The sequence below is a fragment of the Papaver somniferum genome, chromosome 7, assembly GCF_003573695.1.
Source record: "Papaver somniferum cultivar HN1 chromosome 7, ASM357369v1, whole genome shotgun sequence".
NCBI lineage: Eukaryota > Viridiplantae > Streptophyta > Magnoliopsida > Ranunculales > Papaveraceae > Papaver > Papaver somniferum.
Genome location: NC_039364.1, coordinates 265,885,673 through 265,898,711, shown reverse-complemented (window position 1 = coordinate 265,898,711; position 13,039 = coordinate 265,885,673). Strand labels below are relative to the sequence as shown.

The window sequence follows — 13,039 nt, the reverse complement described above, 5'->3', positions numbered from 1 at the left end:
TGGCTGCATCCTAGTAAATGGCCGGCCTTCAGATTGGGTAAACAACCACTGCTGTATGTGTGTGCCCATATCCTAATGCATTGCAAGGTCGCTTGGAAAAATCTGATGTTCTTTCCTAAATGAATGATCTTTAAATATGGTCTCGCTAGTGAGTTGTTGTCCTCTAAAATCAGATCCAGCCAAGAAAATCTTTAGTTGTGCCAATTTCACAGAAGGTGTTTAAAATGGGGGTCTAAATGTAAACAACCCATGCAATTTAAGCAATTTTCGGGCTTATAAGATTGGCAGGGCCGTCGCGTACGCCTACCCCTCGGAAACAAATTATGACGTAGACTCTCACTAACGAGATCTTAGGCGAGCGCCCACCCAAAGTGCAATGGGAGTCACTAGCCTAGGCCATGATCATTCTTGATCAACCATAGACCCGTCCAGGTAAGTATGAGTTTAAGTAGAATTTCGAGCTTCTCTTATAGCTTCTTTTTCTTCCTGTTTTCTCTTGCCTGACCTATGTCATGTGGGACTAATATTACCTTGCTTTCACGGGTAGAGAGGTATAATCATCTTTCCTGCGTCCCGAATAGGAATGTCTCATGAAACTAGGGCTACACAACGGGTAGGGTGGGTAGGATATGGCCTATACCCGTCACCCTACCCGTTTACCGGTGGTTAAGAAAATCTTTACCCGCCACCCTACCCGCCAAATAATGGATAGGGTAGGATACGGTTAAAAAACTGGCGGGTAGGGTAGAGTTGGCGGGTAGGAGTAGGGTATGTGCACTTCTAGGTAGGGTGGGTAGGATATGGCCTATACCCGCCACCCTACCCGTTTACTGGCGGTTAAGAAAATCTTTACCCGCCACCCTACCCGCCGAATAGTGGATAGGATAGGATACGGTTAAAAAACTGGCGGGTAGGGTAGGGTTGGCGGGTATGGGTAGGGTATGTGCACCCCTACATGAAACAAAATCTGGGTGTGAGATGATTTCTGTTGAGATGGTGATAGGTTTACACTAGCTAGGTTGGTATTTTGGTGCTAGAACACTTGACTTGAATTACATGATCTAACGGTGTTTCATGAATATTTAGTCCTTCTCAAGTAGCTGATTTAGTAGGACATTGATATTGACTAGTTTACAAACCTAAGTTTTAACAGTCCAGCTTTCTGCATGGATGTCAGAGTTTTCTGAGTGGGAAGCGACCTTTAGAAAAGCAAATAAAATTTACTACTTGCCAGTGAGAACGGTGTAATCGTTACCGAATCATTAATGCCTTTCACAATGCTAAAGCATTAGCACAACTCTTCGAATTACTTAACATTCCCTTTCAAGTGTTGTAGCATGAAGTGAGCAAACCTACTTCTTTATCTTACTCAGTGAAAGGATTTTTAGAAAATATCATTACTTGCAACTAGGAGCAAACATTCTGCTCAAGATTTTTAGCTGCAGTTGGATTGAGCTTAACTGGTCACGGGCTCCAGATCCAGGATTTCGACAAGACTTACAATTAGCTGAGATCAAAATACTAGGCGTTGTTATTAATGTAAGATTGTTCAAGTAATACAGGGCTTTATCCTTGATTAGAGGGAGTCCTTCTAGAAATAGTTTTCAACCAGCAATTGACGCGCCTTGGCTAATGGCTCTTCATTGCCCCAAGCACGAAGATGCCTAATAATGAAAGGATCCACCACATTTTATAGTGCATTCTTTTACATCCCTGACACTAATTTGAGCAATTTGAGACTGGTAAAATTGGTAATGACTAATGAGCACTGGTAACATCATGCACAAGTGAAAAAGCCATTTGATGTAGTAACATGAGAAAGGTTAGGAGCGGAAACAATTAAGCTTAAGCATCCAATGCATATGCAAATCCTATCCACCTTTCTCGACAGTGCAGGTAAAGACCATTTTAGTTGTCAGTTCTCTTTAGAGCTGGCAAACGGACGGGTCGGGGCTGGCTTGTTACGGGTTACACGAGTACGGGTTAACACGGGCCAAAACCCGCGGGTTGGCATTCTTCACGGGTAATCATTTCTTCAACCCGCGCCCGTAACGGATAAAGCTTGCGGGTTCACGGGTTAACCCGGCTTGTTTAATTAGAACTAAAATTAAAAATTAATTAACTTAGTTTATAAAATGATCAAACACAAATTACAAAAATTAAACCTCCATACCCATCTTAAAATTCATTAAACCATTTTCAGGCCTTTTAACTCCTTCCCTGTCTAACATGCATCTAAATATCTAATCACTTCATTTTCACCTCAATCCATCCCGAAATTCACGACTTCAATGCTAGCAAGAACTCTTTCCAGTTGTGTTCTCTGCTCAAAGTCAGACTCATGCCTATGATAATCACCAGCACCAACATTTCAATTCCATAACCTGCAACACCTCATGCTTGCACAACAACCTATTAGTAGCACCCCCAAGCTTCATATCAACTCACACCACATCCGCAACATTCTCCTCTTTTCAGTTCGTCAAATTCAAACACCATAACAGATCAACAGCTGCAACACAATTCAAATATGACAAAAATTAAGAGCAATTTTACTTAGATCTAATTCTTATACAAATTCACACAAACATAAATGAATTTGAAAATTTCAAACCCAAATTAAATTGAAACCAAAAACAGTTATTTAAGCGAAAGTAGTAATCAAAATCTCAAAAACATTCAACCCAATTGTTGTCATATTCTTCTTTCTTTCTTATTAACCAGATGTTTAGCCAGTTGCTGCCGTAGTCTTCCTTCTTACCGATTAATTTAGGCCTTGTAATCCTCCTAATGATACACCCAACCCAATTGAATCAGTATTAATAAGAAAGCAACCATTTGGCTTGTTTGCCAGCTCCAGTTCTCTTGCAGTTTTTCAAATCCTAAATCTCAGTAATTGGCAAAGTGGAAGCAATTGGGTTCTAAATCTACGTTTTGTCCATTCAGATGGAAAGAACCAATGTCCACAGTCTCTCTTATTAGCCCATATAACACCCACAACTCTATTCTTCTTACTGGTTTCATCTTCATAAATTCCCTCTCCTTGTTGTACATTGCACCATATTTGCGTTGCTTGCATATTATTTTTTTTTGATGAAAAGACGATATATAATCACTAGAAAATATAGTACAAAAGGTTTACAATTTCGTTTCTATCGAAAACATTAGTAACAATGCTAGTAATTTTGACTTGTTGCTGAAACTTCATGGATAAATGTTGAAGACATTTTATCCTTGCTTCCTTGGCGATTTTGTTTGCTGCTGAATTGTATTTTCAATTAGTGTACTTTACCTTTTCTTCCGGAAGATCATGTAGGATTGTCTTTACTCCTTGTACAGTGTTTTCGGCCGCCTAGAAGGGACTTGTGTTATCCTTGTTGATATTGTCTGCCAAGGATTTGCAATCAGTTACAGTGGTGACACTAGATAACAAGTTTTCTTTTATCCAAGTAACTGCCTTGAGTAACGCTTTCGCTTCCGCATGGAAAGTAGAAGTGGCTTTCTCCGAACCAGCTGAAATGTGCATGAAAGTGTGTTGATCACTGAATACACTATGTTCGCATATCCCATTGATAGGTGATGGTTTTGAAATAGTGATTGTAGTTGATGTGGTAAAACGGATTCGTATCAGACTTGTGAAGAAAACAATTTTTCTAGATTTAAATTAAACATGCAAATAAATAAAATAGTTCAAACCTTTAGAGAAAAACACCAAGACTTGGATTCCACCATTGATCCATTATTTGATAAATTCTAATAATTAATATTCATGCAATTTTTCTTTTAGAGTGATTATAATATTATGCCTTTTGTAGATTTTTGAAGTAATAAATGTAAACACCAAGCATGAAACATCAAGAGTCTTAAACTAAGCATGCTCCATCAAAATGAATCACAATTATTCAATAAAAATAAATTTTCCAATAAAAATTCCATGCAAATAATCATGTAATAATATTGCAAATAAATAATAAAGTTAGAATTATACCATAAATAAGGACCAATGGCTTCCTCCGTCACCTTGGCTAAGGGGTTTAGCTCCTCATCTCAACACACTCACAAGATGTATTCATGGCTAAATAAGTGTTTTTATTGATGAAAATAATTGATAATTGAAGTTTGTAACGCTGTTATACTGTTGCAGCGTCACTGTTACAAAGGGGTAGTGCTGAAAATAATCGATAGAACACAAGTGTTGTATAACAACGACACAGAGAGCTCGCTGTTTGCACTGTTGAAGAACTACGACCCGCAGTGGACAGTCGATGTCACTGTTGATAAACGACGGCCTTGGAGAGTCTGTTCTTCACGTTCTTCCTCCTCGCAGCAGCAGCAGCAACAATCAATGGTATCTTCCTTGTTTCGGCTCTGAACTCTCTCCTATTTCACTCTAAACTTTTTTTTAACCATTTTATGACTTGAAACCACTCTTATATATCCCACAGACCCCAAATATCTCGTATAAATTCCGACTTTTTCTTTTCTTTTTCTTCTCTGCGCTGTTGAGAGAATAATCCCTTCTGTTGAGATTTTTCACGTGCTGTTAGCTATAAAATAGCTACCAAACTCTTCCCTAGACTTGAATAAGACCGTGTACATGTTAATCCATCGTCAAAGTCCTCCAGAAATCTCTCAAAAATCTTTGAAAGTGCACAACAGGACACGTCTCTCTGTTTTAACTTTGATTGTTTCTTCCGGATATTCTAGCCCAATTAAGCCCATGAAATCATCCATACTAGAATTTTATATCCATATCACGTCCATCCCAATCAATTTCCGGTGTTTAATCTCCCTAAAACAGCTCCAACAATCGGATCAAAATTCAACAGCGATATGCATGGCCTTTCCCGCCAAAAACCAGTATTTGAAATTTGAAGAAGACCTCCCCCTATCCAGTTCTGGTGTCCCTTTAGCAGCTGCCTGGAAATGGGTCACCCCTTAGTAATTAGGTTACCCCTTATCCAAAGTGAGAGTCAGTATAGTAATTTTCTCCCACGAGCGCAAAAACCACTTTTTTAGCCAATTTCGCCGCAAAAGCTTATTTCTCCGGAAATACCTACAGGGACATAAAAAGCCATAATAAGTACAAAAATGGGTACTAACACAATATACAATTGGGTTATATTAGACACATAAATGCGTCTATCAATAGGTCTTCTTCTTTGTAAGAGGCATCTACGAAGAATATCCAATCAGTATTTATGTTTGACCATTTGCATTGATCAACTGTGTCTTATTGGTGTCCGGTCCTTTCGTAGTAATCTTTTTCCGGATGGATTGCAAGAAACTGTTGATCTGAGTTATTAGATGCGTTGGATTTGGGATTGTCTTCTCAAAAACCACCGAACATCTGTATTTCCATATGAAACACAATATTGTTGCAATTTTCCCCGTTAAATTATCTAGGTCTGGGTTTTGAATCCACCATTTTACCCAATTTGTGATTGAAGTCTTATCATCTGAAGGAATTAGGTGAACTAAAGAGAAACTGAACCAGATGGCTCTGGAAAAAGGGCATGTTCCAAACAGGTGTTTCTCCGTTTCCTAAGCTTGCATATTACATAGTTGGCAGTTTGTATCGATTTCCGAATTGTGGGCCCCCAGTCTCGGCGATGTGGGTAAAACTTTCCTAGATAGTTTCCACACAAAAAGCTTAATTCTCAGAATTGCTTGTATTCTCCAAATATTTTTCCATGGGAAATCTAATAAGGAAATGTCTTCTTCTTGAGTTTGGTTTGCCAGGAAATTGTAAACGTTTTTGGCTGACAAAAGTCCTGATTGATGATGTAACCATTTTATGTTGTCTTCTTCCTCTTTTCGTAGAGAGATTGCTTGAATTTTATTCCTCACTTCCGGGCTAAAGTAAATGTTTAGTTTTTCTTGGTCCCACTTGTTCTCTTTTGTAATAAATTCTTGAACCTTTGTTGGAATTGTACCCTGAGAAACTTGAGATTGCGGAAGTATTTCCTCATTTGGAATCCATCTATCTTCCCAAACATTTATCGACTTTCCATTTTTCACTTGCCAGATAAAGTTTCCTTTGATTAATTCCAGTCCTTTTCGGATGCTTGTCCAAATCCACGATAGGTTGGAAATTTTTGATTCTTCCAGAGGGTTTGAATATGGGAACACTAGTAGAAATCAACAGTTTCGCGACTGACGAAGCAAGTCATTTAGCTCGTATCTATGACTTGATTTGTCGGTCGAAGAAAGGGTCATTGTTTGAGCGTCTTTTTCAAACTATGACGCGTCTCTGGGGGTCGTGGAAAATCTTATATCAACGACCGATGTTAACAGTCAAATTTTTATGACTGTCTTCAATCAGTCAGGGATATAATTTTAATATGAAAAAAAATAATAGATTCAGATTGGCTGACTTGCCTGCACTGATCTGTCTGATCTGAAACAAGTCTGATTGAGACGAAAATGAAATTCAAATTACAATGAAATGAAACCTAGATTCATATATTCAAATGGCAATTTATTTAGGAACCATTATTCATTGTACAATTCATACAAGTTCAAATTGCAAATTTCCATGAAATGAAACCTACACTTAGCTTCAAAATCAGAAAAACAAAATAAAAAAAATCCTGAATTTGCACCAATACAAGTCTTAGATGATAGGTTCACATGTTTCTTAAAGACAAGTGCAAGTCTGAATACCCTAGTTTACAATGAGCTGCTGAATCAACTTTCTTCGTTGGAACCGCCTCACAAATATCAGGGAGATGTGCTTGTTCCTTTGCTTTGAACCCATGATTTCAAGTATAACACAGCCCTGAGCACGGCACATGATTTCAACAAGACTTATTTGTAATATTGGAGATGAAACTAATCACAATGGTGAACCGAGACAGAGTTAACATAAGCACAAATTGAGATGTTAAGGAAATACACTAGTCCAGAAAGGGTTATAAATCACGTTTTTAAATGACAGATTAGTTACGTGAATAAGATATTTCAAACAAATTCCGTCATATAGCATGAAAATAATGGAATCCACCATTTCACATTAAAAAATGTCATTCTAGAACGTGATAATTTACTGTGGGTGTGATTTAATAATGAATCATTAAATGACATAATATATCTGACATACATTTTATCTTTATACGCCCATGAGTAGTCTCATATTAGGTGCCCAAAAATGGCTAGCCACTGGCTTAGAAAATTGGCTCTGAAAATGCTAAGCATGGTTAGCCACACGTCTTTCATATCCAGCTATATTGGTTAATTTTAACAAACCCCGGTATCAAAAGAAAACCCAAAAACGAAAAGAGATAATTCACTCTTAAAACGACGTCTATTATTTTCGCTCTGGAAACCTAACTACCAAGAGGAGAAGACAAGAAGATATCAAATTCATATACTCTTAACTCAGAAGAAGACGATAGTGAGTAAGTTTCAAATCCCTTTGATCTGGTTTTTGGTTAAGTTTATGTTTGGTTAACCAAAAAATTGATTCTTGGAGACCAAAATTAGATACAAAGATTCAGGTTAATTTGATAAATTGGTTAAGTTAGAAATTGGAAAGGAATGATTTTGTGTAGTTTTATTACGTGAATGGGTTTTCAGATCTATGTTAAGAACACCGATTTTATTTAGTTAAGCTCTCACAGAACTAGCTTTTTTATGAGAAAATTGGTTTAAATGGGAATCCACTGATAGATGCATTTATGTGTCTAATTTGTCCCAATTGTATATATTATTAGTGCTCGATTTTATATTTATTATGGCTTTTTATGTCCCTGTAGGTATTCTTGGAGAAATAAGCTTTTGCGGCGAAATTGGCTAAAAAATGGTTTTTGCGCCCGTGGGAGAAAATTACTATACAGACTCTCATTTTGGATAAGGGGTAACCTAATTACTAAGGGGTGACCCATTTCCAGGCATCTGCTAAAGGGAGACCGGAACTGGATAAGGGGGAGGTCATCTTCATAATTCAAATACAAGTTTTTGCGGGAAAATGCATGAAGCGAAGAACAGTTTTGGAGATCGAATTCTGACGAGATTTTAGGAGATTCAATGGCTGTATTTGGTACCTACGGACTCTAGAAGACATAACAGGACTAATGCAATCGTCTAGACCCATCCAATTTGGCTAGATAAGTCGGAATAATTGATCAAAGTCCCAACAGGATACGGCTTCTCTGTTTAGGGTTTGGGATTGGTCAGAGAGATTAATGGGATATTCTTTCGTGGATATATACCAATTCAGTTCATTCCAAGTCAGAGAATAGTTTGGATACGAGAGAATAGCCAACAAAACCACGTGAATCAATAGGAAAGTGATTTTTCTCCAAACTGCGCGAGAAGAATAATGAGATTATTCTCGTATTTGATCGAGTTTCTAGGGAGTTGGATAGCTATAAATAGCTGTGTTTTCATCATAGAAGGGTGAGAAAGTTTGAGGAGAGAGTTTAGAGTTCAGAATAGACGAGAAGAAGAAGTTACAGGAGATATTGTTGCTGCTGCTGCTGCCATTGAAGATCCTGAAGAACACGAAGAACAGACCCGCAGAGTCCGTCGTTCTTCAACAGTCTTAATATCAATACCCAAGTATCAATTTCTCTTGGTCTAAGGGCCAGAGTCAAGTCCAGTCTAGCAATTCTCAGCCTCCCCCAGGTTTTGCTTTTAAGAACTCTTCAGGTCAAACCCAGTTTCAGAACACTTCTTAGAAAAAGATCTCTACCTTAGAAGAAACTCTCACTATGTTAGCAAATAACCATGACATGCTATCAAAAAACCACCTTAGTTTTCAACAAGAAACTAGGCAAGAGTTGAAGAATAATTCCCAGAGTCTTGCCAAATTAGAACTTCAAGTAGGACAAATAGCTAAGTTTATAAGTGAGAGAGAAATGGAAGGTTCCCTAGTCATACTGATCCTAACCCAAAGGAGAGAAATCGTACAATCATGTGAATGCTGTCACAACCCTGAGGAGTGGAAAGAAGTTGACAACAAGGTTGCCATGCCTGATAGTGAACATGTTGTAGTTCACCCTGCTGAGCCAGAAATGAGAGACTGATAGAGTCTCAAGAGACCAATGAGGGTCCTGTTGAGCCCGGCTTTGTTCCCAGAGCCCCATTCCCACAGCTGCTAGTTCCGACTAAGAGGGAGTCCAACTTTAATGATATATTGGAGGTTTTTAAGCAGGTTAATATCAACCTTCCATTATTAGATGCAATTAGGCAGATTCCCTCTTATGCCAAGTTCCTTAAGGACTTGTGTACGCGAAAGCGTAAGCTCAGTGTCCAGAAGAAAGCCTTCATAGCTAGTCATGTGAGTTCTATTATTCAGAATACCACTACTCCTAAGTATAAAGACCCAGGGTCCCCTACCATTGCTTGTACAATAGGTAAGTACCGTGTTGAGAAAGTTTGCTTGACTTAGGAGCCAGTGTGAATTTACTTCCATATCATGTGTACCTTAAGCTAGGACTTGGTGAGATGAAACCTACCCAGATGACACTTAGTTAGCTGATAGGTCCGTTAAAATTCCTCGTGGTGTGATCGAGGATGTTCTCATAGAGGTTGACAAGTTTATTTATCCAGTGGATTTTGTTATCCTAGATACCCAACCTGTCCCTGACCCAGAGAACCAAATACCAGTGATTTTAGGTCGCCCGTTTTTAGCTACATCCAATGCGATCATTAACTGTCGAAATGGTATTATGAATTTGTCTTTTGGTAATATGACTATTGAGCTGAACATTTTTAATATTAGTAAGCTACCCTCTGAACTAGATGACTCGAATATAGAAGAGGTGAACATGATAGGAACATTAGTCGAGGAGTCATTACCAAACACTTTGTTAGAAGATCCATTTAGAAAAATGCCTAGCTCACTTTGGGATTGATTTTGATGATGATAATGTGATTAATGAGGTGAATGCTTTGTTAGATTCAACCCCTTTGTTAGATACTAGTAATGGATGGAAACCTAAGTTCGAACCACTACCAGTTTCTAAGTCTACCCTAGTTCCTTCTTTAGAAGAGCCTCCTAAGTTGGACCTAAAACCATTGCCAGATACCCTGAAGTATGTGTTTTTAGGCCCGTCTGAGACTTTACCTGTGATTGTTTCTTCCGACTTGGATAGAGATCAGGAAAGTAGGCTAGTAACCGTTCAAAACAACAAGGAAGCTTTAGGGTGGACCATAGCAGACATTAAGGGTATAAGTCCTACTGTTTGTATGCATCAGATCTATTTAGAGGAAGACACCAAACCTTCTAGGGAGATGCAACGTCGACTAAACCCCAATATGAAAGAAGTAGTTCGAACTGAGGTTCTTAAGCTATTAGATGCAGGCATTATCTACCCTATTTCAGACAGTAAGTGGGTCAGCCCCGTTCAGGTTGTTCCCAAGAAATCTGGTATTACTGTAGTCCAGAATGATAACAATGAGTTAATCCCGACCTGAGTGACCACGGGTTGGCGTGTTTGTATTGACTATAGGAAATTGAACAAGGTCACTAGGAAGGACCACTTTCCCCTTCCCTTCATCGACCAGATGCTAGAGAGATTAGCTGGACATAGTCACTACTGCTTTTTAGATGGCTACTCTGGATATAATCAGATCGTTATTGCCCCAGAAGACCAGGAGAAAACCACTTTTACCTGTCCCTTTGGTACCTTTGCGTATAGACGCATGCCTTTCGGGCTATGTAATGCCCCTGCGACTTTTCAGCGTTGCATGATGAGCATATTTTCTGACATGGTAGAACGGTTCTTAGAGGTCTTTATGGATGATTTTTCAGTGTTTGGTTCGTCTTTCGATGAGTGCTTGCATCATTTGTCATTAGTTTTGACTAGGTGTAAGGAAAAGAATTTAGTGCTTAATTGGGAGAAATGTCACTTTATGGTTCGTTCAGGAATTGTTCTAGGGCATATGTATCTTCAAAGGGTATAGAGGTGGATAAGCCAAAGTTGACCTTATTAAAACTTTACCGGTCCCAAAAACCGTAAGAGATATTAGGTCATTCTTAGGGCATGCTGGTTTTTATCGTCGTTTCATTAAGGATTTTAGCTTGATGTCTAGACCTCTTTGCAATTTGCTTGCAAAAGATGTTAAGTTTGTCTTTGATGATGCTTGTTTAGAGGCTTTTGAGAAGCTTAAGTCATTACTCACTACCGCCCCCATAGTCCAGGCACCCAACTGGAACCTACCCTTTGAGATCATGTGTGATGCTTCAGATTATGCTATTGGTGTTGTGCTAGGTCAGCGAGAAAATAAGTTACTTCATGTGATTTACTATGCTAGCAAAACTCTGAATGATGCCCAGTTGAACTATACCACTACCGAGAAGGAACTATTAGCCATTGTGTTTGCCTTAGACAAGTTTAGACCCTATCTCTTAGGTTCTAAGATCATATATACTGATCATGCTGCTTTAAAATATCTTTTGTCTAAGAAGGATACTAAACCTAGATTGATTAGGTGGATTCTGTTGTTGCAAGATTTTCTCCAGACATTAGAGACAAAAAGGGTGCCGAAAATGTGTAGCAGATCACTTGTCTAGGCTAGTTGTTAGTTCCCCAGATGATTCCCTTCCTATAAGGGATAGCTTTCCTGATGAACAATTGTTCTTTGTTACCCAATTACCTTGGTATGCGAATATAGTGAACTATCTTGTTACTGGTCGAATGCCCCAACATTGGGGTAAACAAGATTGTTCTAGATTTTTAGCTGAGGTTAAGCACTTCTTTTGGGATGATCCTTATTTGTTTAAGTATTGTCCAGACCAGATTATTAGGAGATGTATACCTGAGAGTGACCAGTCCAGTATTATTTCCTTTTGTCATGATCATGCTTGTGGGGGTCACTTTAGTGCTAAGAAAACTGCTGCTAAGATATTGCAGTGTGGATTCTATTGGCCTTCGTTGTTTAAAGACTCCCACAGTTACTGCGTTACTTGTGAACGATGCCAGAAATTAGGAACCATTTCCCGTAGGAACATGATGCCCTTGAACCCTATTTTAATTGTTGAGGTCTTTGATGTGTGGGGTATTGACTTTATTGGTCCGCTTCCTAATTCTTTTGGTAACCTATACATCATTTTCGCCGTAGACTATGTCTCTAAGTGGATTGAGGCGGTTGCGTGTAAAACCAATGACCATAGGGTTGTGATTGAGTTCTTGAAAAATAATATACTTACACGTTTTGGTACACCGTGAGCTACAATTAGTGATGGAGGGTCGAACTTTTGTAATGGGACTTTTAGGATTCTGATGAAGAAATATGGTATTACACATAAGGTAGCTACCCCGTATCATCCACAGACTAGTGGTCAGGTAGAGGTTTCCAATAGGGAGATAAAACGTATATTAGAGAAAACAGTTAATCCTAATCGGAAAGACTGGTCGTCTAGGCTTACTGATGCCTTATGGGCTTACCGTACTGCATTTAAGACCCCCATTGGAATGTCGCCTTATCGGCTTGTTTATGGCAAGGCATGTCACTTACCTATTGAGTTAGAACATAGAGCTTATTGGGCTGTTAAGCAGCTAAATTTTTCACTTGACGAGGCAGGAGCCCATAGGAAACTCCAGCTCAATGAGTTGGACGAGATTCGTATAGATGCTTATGATAGCGCGAAGGAGTATAAGAACAAAATGAAACTTGCGCATGATAGAAACATATTACGGAAGTCATTTTCTCCAGGTCAAAAAGTTCTTCTGTATGACACTCGTTTGCATCTATTCCCCGGGAAACTGCGCTCTCGGTGGACCTGTCCTTTTATGGTCCGTACTGTTTTTCCTCATGGCGCTATTGAGATTGAGACATCAGATGGTACTAGTTCTTCAAAGGTTAACGGTCAGAGATTGAAGCCCTTTTTAGAGCCTTTTCCTACAGGTGATGTTGAGGAGGTCCCTCTGGAGGACCCTGTTTACCCTTGATTGACCATCGAGGCGATTTGTATGTTGTATAAATTTTTTTTTTGTCAGTTTTTGGTTTCACTTCACTCAGGTACTATCTTTCCGAACTCTCTCTTTACTATTTCCTCATGTTACTTATATTTTTGGTACTGTTCTTTCAT

General features: G+C 38.8%; 1 non-coding gene across 1 annotated transcript; it reads right to left on the bottom strand.

Annotated features, from left to right (window-relative positions):
• Positions 1–284: 284 nt before the first annotated feature.
• Positions 285–440, bottom strand: LOC113300760. Its single transcript, XR_003335914.1, has one exon. It is a non-coding gene; the product is annotated as a U1 spliceosomal RNA (small nuclear RNA).
• Positions 441–13,039: the final 12,599 nt, after the last annotated feature.